The following is a 5,464-nucleotide window of genomic DNA, read 5'->3' on the forward strand; positions in this document are numbered from 1 at the left end:
ACCCATCTGATTGGTGCTTTATGCAGTTATATGATGTCAAAAGTATCCAAGAACAATACACTCCCAAATAGCATATGTCATTAATGCAAGACGCCAAGGTTTCAGCAAGCAACTGTCACAACTGATGTCATCCTCTATGGAAGCCATGTCTGCTTTTCTCAAACCAGGCCACTAGAAGTGGAACTGCCTTGAGCGTTGCAGGACTCCCAGATCAGAACTGCAAAATCACTTGGCCCTAAACTGAGGAAGCCTTTTTGCTCTGCCTGACTCCAGTCAACCATCACAGTTGAGTAGACAGAGCCTAGGGTCATTGTTGACATAGCAGGTAAGACATGGGTTTTCATTTAGATAAAAGAACTCTGTCCCCTATGCTGACCTCTTATTTGGGTCAGCTCTCCTCCCAGTCCAGCAAGGTAATGGGAGCTAAGGGGTGCCATCCCTAAGGAGATTTACATTCTCTTGTAATATCTTTTTACTACCCAATGTGAAGAAGTAGAATTAAAAGTTAGTCCAAAGATTTAGGCCATACATATACCTGGCCAGGTCCAAAAAAATCTGTACATTATTATTAAGCCTAAAAATCCCTCTTATCACTTCCTACTTACCTTTAAATGGATTAGCAAAAAGGGCATAAGTACCAGCTCATCTGACAGTGCTAACACAAGGATTTGAAGACAGTCCCCTGGGCCATTGTTGTGGCATAGCAGGTAAAGCCACCACCTGAGATGCTGGCATTCCATATACTGCTGGTTTGAGAACCAGTGTCTCCGTTTCTGATCTAACTCCCTGCTGATGTGCTTGAAAAAGAAACAGAAGATGGTCCAAGTGCTTGAGCCCCTGCAACCATGTCGAAGATCTGGAAAAAGCTCCTCACTCATGGTTTCACCCTGGCACAATCCCAGCTGTTGTAGCATTTGGGGAGTGATCCAGCAAAATGGGAGGTATCTCTCTCTCTCTCTCTCTCTCTCTCTCTCTCTCTCTTCCTCTCTCTGTGTAACTCTGACTTTCAAATAAATAAATTTTTTTAATAAAAGGATAGGTCCTTGCAGAAGACCTAAAGAAATGATCTCTTGAGGGAAGCAGAGGAATGATCTAAAACATACTAATTTACTAATCTGTTATCTTACCGGAGACTCATTCCAGTTTTGAACATTTGAATGTCGCCATTAACTCCCTAATAGAACCTGCTACCAGGTGTCTAAGGAAATGACACAATTGGTCTGTCATGAAGTTAACTATTTCTGGTTCATCCTCTCTTCTGGGGAACAAAGATTGACCCCAGAAAGGATACAGGTCATAGGCCAAATTCCTACTCCTACAACCTTAAGAAACCCTACAACATTATGAATCCTTAGATATAGAGGAATTATAGTAAAACTCCTATTTAAGGGTTTCAAGAATAAGCTAGAACAGAGCTATTACCTTTGGAAAAAAAGCAAAATTCAACCTTAATTAAGTTAAAGTTGCCATGACTAAAGCCTCCAAACCAGGGTTGCTAAGGCAAGTCTATCAAAAGAGGTGAACTATAGACATGCTAACTGCTACCTGCTCCATGCTCCAGGAAGAATGTTGTTTGCGGTCAGTCAAACTATACAGGAACAAAATCATATTTCTCATTTCTAGGATATGATCAAACAACTCAGGACTAGCTTTTACATGCTGCAATTTCTGACCCAGCATTAGGTAGGGGAAATCCTAGTTTTTATCTTTGCTTGGCCCTATAGTTCCATAATATTACTGCTCTCTTTGGACAATTTTTCTTTATTGCACTTTTTCATTTTGTCTCCAATAGCATGTGGTGTTCAGCTCCAGATGGACGTGAAGCATGGATTCAAGCTCTTCCTGTTGGATGATATGACAAATCTGCCAAACCAGGTAAGATAATCTTTACTCAGCCACTTCCAAACCACAGAATAGACATCAAGAAAATACCCATGGCTCTTCAGCTCTGAGTCCCGCTGTAGCTCCTGGAATCGCCCAGCGCGTCCGATCCGTGCATTTCCTGCAGCAGGTCTCCTGCCGGTGCCTGGCCTCAGCAGCCTCTCACCAGCGCCCGACACCCACGTTGGTGCCTCCAGCCTGCCGGGCCGCACCACTCGCTCCCTTTGCTTCTCCACACATGGCCTCCTCCGCGCAGAGCGGCGGCCCTTCTGGGGGACCCGCGGTCCCCACCGTGCAGCGGGTTCTCTCCGGGTGTGCCATCATTGTCCGAGGGCAGTCACGTGGTGGACCTCCTCCTGAGAGGCAGATCAACCTCAACAATATTCGTGCTGGAAACCTTGCCCCGCGGGCAGCTGCCACGCAACCTGATGGAAAAGATACCTCTGATGAGCCCTGGGCTTTCCCTGCTCGAGAGTTTCTGGGGAAGAAGCTGATTGGCAAGGAAGTCGGTTTCACGATAGAAAACAAGACTCAGCAGGGGGCGAGAGTATGGCCTGATCTACCTTGGAAAAGATACTAACCGGGAAAACATCGCAGAGTCGCTGGTTGCAGATGGCTTGGCCGCCGCAGAGGAGGTGTGAGAGCTAACACTCCAGAGCAGAACCGGCTTGCAGAATGTGAGGAACAAGCAAAGGCGGCTAAGAAAGGGATGTGGAGCGAGGGGAACGGCTCCCACACCATCCGAGACCTCAAGTACACCATTGAGAACCCCAGGCACTTTGTGGACTCACACCATCAGAAGCCTGTCAACGCTATCATCGAGTACTGCGGGATGGCAGCGTGGTGAGGGCCCTGCTCCTCCCAGATTACTACCTGGTTACGGTCATGCTGTCGGGGATCAAGTGCCCAACGTTTCGGCGGGAAGCGGATGGTAGTGAGACGCCGGAGCCCTTTGCTGCAGAAGCCAAATTCTTCACCGAGTCACGATTGCTTCGGAGAGACATTCAGATCATTCTGGAGAGCTGCCACAACCAGAGCATTCTGGGTACCATCCTTCATCCGAACGGGAACATCACGGAGCTCCTCCTGAAGGAAGGGTTTGCCCCTTGTGTGGATTGGTCGATTGCAGTCTACACTCGCGGTGCGGAGAAGCTGAGGGCCGCCGAGAGGTTTGCCAAGGAGCGCAGGCTGAGAATATGGAGAGACTACGTAGCTCCCACTGCTAATTTGGACCAAAAGGACAAGCAGTTTGTTGCCAAGGTGATGCAGGTTCTGAATGCGGATGCCATTGTTGTGAAGCTCAACTCCGGAGACTACAAGTCTATCCATCTGTCTAGCATCACCACCATGGCTGGAGGGGGAGAACACACAGGATAAAAACAAGAAACTGCGTCCTCTGTATGATATTCCTTATACGTTTGAGGCCCGGGAATTTCTTCGATAAAAGCTTATTGGGAAGAAGGTCAACGTGACAGTGGACTACATTAGACCAGCCAGCCCTGACACAGAGACCATACCTGCCTTTTCAGAGCGCACCTGTGGCACTGTCACCATTGGAGGGATCAACATTGTCGAGGCCCTTGTCAGCAAAGGTCTAGCAACAGTGATCAGATACCGGCAGGACGACGAACAGCGGTCCTCACACTACGATGAGCTGCTCGCAGCAGAGGCCAGAGCTATTAAGAATGGCAAAGGATTGCAGAGCAAGAAGGAAGTGCCTATACACCGTGTTGCAGACATATCTGGGGACACTCAAAAGGCCAAGCAGTTCCTGCCCTTCCTGCAACGAGTGGGCTGCTCTGAGGCTGTGGTGGAGTATGTGTCAACGGTTCTCGGCTCAAACTCTACCTGCCAAAGGAAACGTGTCTTATCACCTTCTTGCTTGTGGGCATCGAATGCCCCAGGGGAGCCTGAAACCTCCCAGGCCTTGTGCAAGAAGGAGAGCCCTTCAGTGAAGAAGCCACACTTTTCACCAAGGAACCGGTGCTGCGGCGAGAGGTGGAGGTGAGGTGTAGAGCACGGACAAGGCTGGCAACTTCATCGGCTGGCTGCACATGGACGGCGCCAACTTGTCCGTCTTGCTGGTGGAGTACGCGCTCTCCAAGGTCCACTTCACCGCTGAGCACAGCTCCTACTACAAATCCCTGCTGTCTGCCGAGGAGGCCGCCAAACAGAAGAAAGAAAGAGAAGGTCTGGGCACACTATGAGGAGCAGCCCGTGGAGGAGGTGATGCCCATGCTGGAGGAGAAGGAGCGATCTGCCAGCTACAAGCCGGTGTTTGTCACGGAAATCACTGACAACCTGCACTTCTACGTGCATGACGTGGAGACTGGCACCCAGCTGGAGAAGCTGATGGAGAACATACGCAAAGACATCACCAGCCACCCCCCTGTGGAGGGCTCCTATGCCCCACGCCGGGGAGATTTCTGCTTTGCCAAATTTGTCCATGGAGAATGGTACCGCGCCCGAGTGGAGAAAGTCGAGTCTCCTACCAAAGTCCACGTCTTCTACATTGACTACGGCAACAGAGAGAGATCCTGCCACCCTCCCGTCTGGGGACCCTGCCGCCGGCCTTCAGCACCCGCGCGCTGCCAGCTCAAGCCACAGAGTACTCCTTTGCCTTCATCCAGGTGCCCCAAGATGAGGACGCGCGCACAGACACCGTGGACAGAGTGGTTCGGGACATCCAGAACACTCAGTGCCTGCTCAACGTGGAGCACCTGAGTGCCGGCTGCCCCCACGTCACCCTGCTGTTCGCTGACTCCAAGGGCGACATGGGCCTGGGCCTGGTGAAGGAGGGGCTGGTCATGGTGGAAGTGCGCAAGGAGAAGCAGTCCCAGAAAGTGGTCACAGAATACCTAAACGCCCAGGAGTCGGCCAAGAGCGCCCGGCTGAACCTGTGGCACTATGGAGACTTCCGAGCCGACGACGCAGATGAGTTTGGCTACAGCTGCTGAGGAGGGGGTCGCGTCCGACCCCCAGCCCTGCTCGCGCCTACCTCTTCCTGTGCAGGGAGGGGATTGCAACTGCAGACCCCAGGGGCGGGGGCATGGATTGGGTCTAGCTTTGCTTCTTCTACTGTGGCATCAGGACTGACGGGGGTGGGGAGGGGCCCGGCTCTCTGGGGACAGGCCATCATCCTCTGGAATGACAGGTACCATCATGCTCAGCCTCTCCCAGTTGATTTTGTATTTTTATTTGGGGGTTTGTGGTTTTTTTGAAAAAGAATTGTCCTCAAATCAGGAAGAGACTTGCAAGACTTGGTCCTAGTGGTGTGTGCAGTCCTTTCCCTGCTTCTGTCCCAGCCGCCCTTCTTCCTCAGCTCTGTCAACGTTGATTTTGTGACTTCTCTGATACATATCCCTTCTCAGATGTCGGCGTGTCCATACCCACCCCCTCACCAGCCTGTTCTGTATTTAAAGCTTTTGAGGCCCAATAAAGTAGTACATGCTGTCTGGAAAAAAAAAAAAAAAAAGAAAAGAAAAGAAAAGAAAAAAAAAGAAAATACCCATAAACATCTCTACATCCATTTTACAGCTTGAAGATGTTGCAGAATACAGACCTTCACTCATTTTCCCCCATA

The 5,464-nt window shown here is 50.4% G+C and overlaps 1 pseudogene; it reads left to right on the forward strand.

Moving 5' to 3' along the window:
• Positions 1–1,972: 1,972 nt before the first annotated feature.
• LOC133761615 (staphylococcal nuclease domain-containing protein 1-like) lies at positions 1,973–4,870 on the forward strand (annotated as a pseudogene).
• Positions 4,871–5,464: the final 594 nt, after the last annotated feature.

Source organism: Lepus europaeus, chromosome 6, assembly GCF_033115175.1.
Source record: "Lepus europaeus isolate LE1 chromosome 6, mLepTim1.pri, whole genome shotgun sequence".
In the NCBI taxonomy this organism is placed as follows: Eukaryota; Metazoa; Chordata; class Mammalia; order Lagomorpha; family Leporidae; genus Lepus; species Lepus europaeus.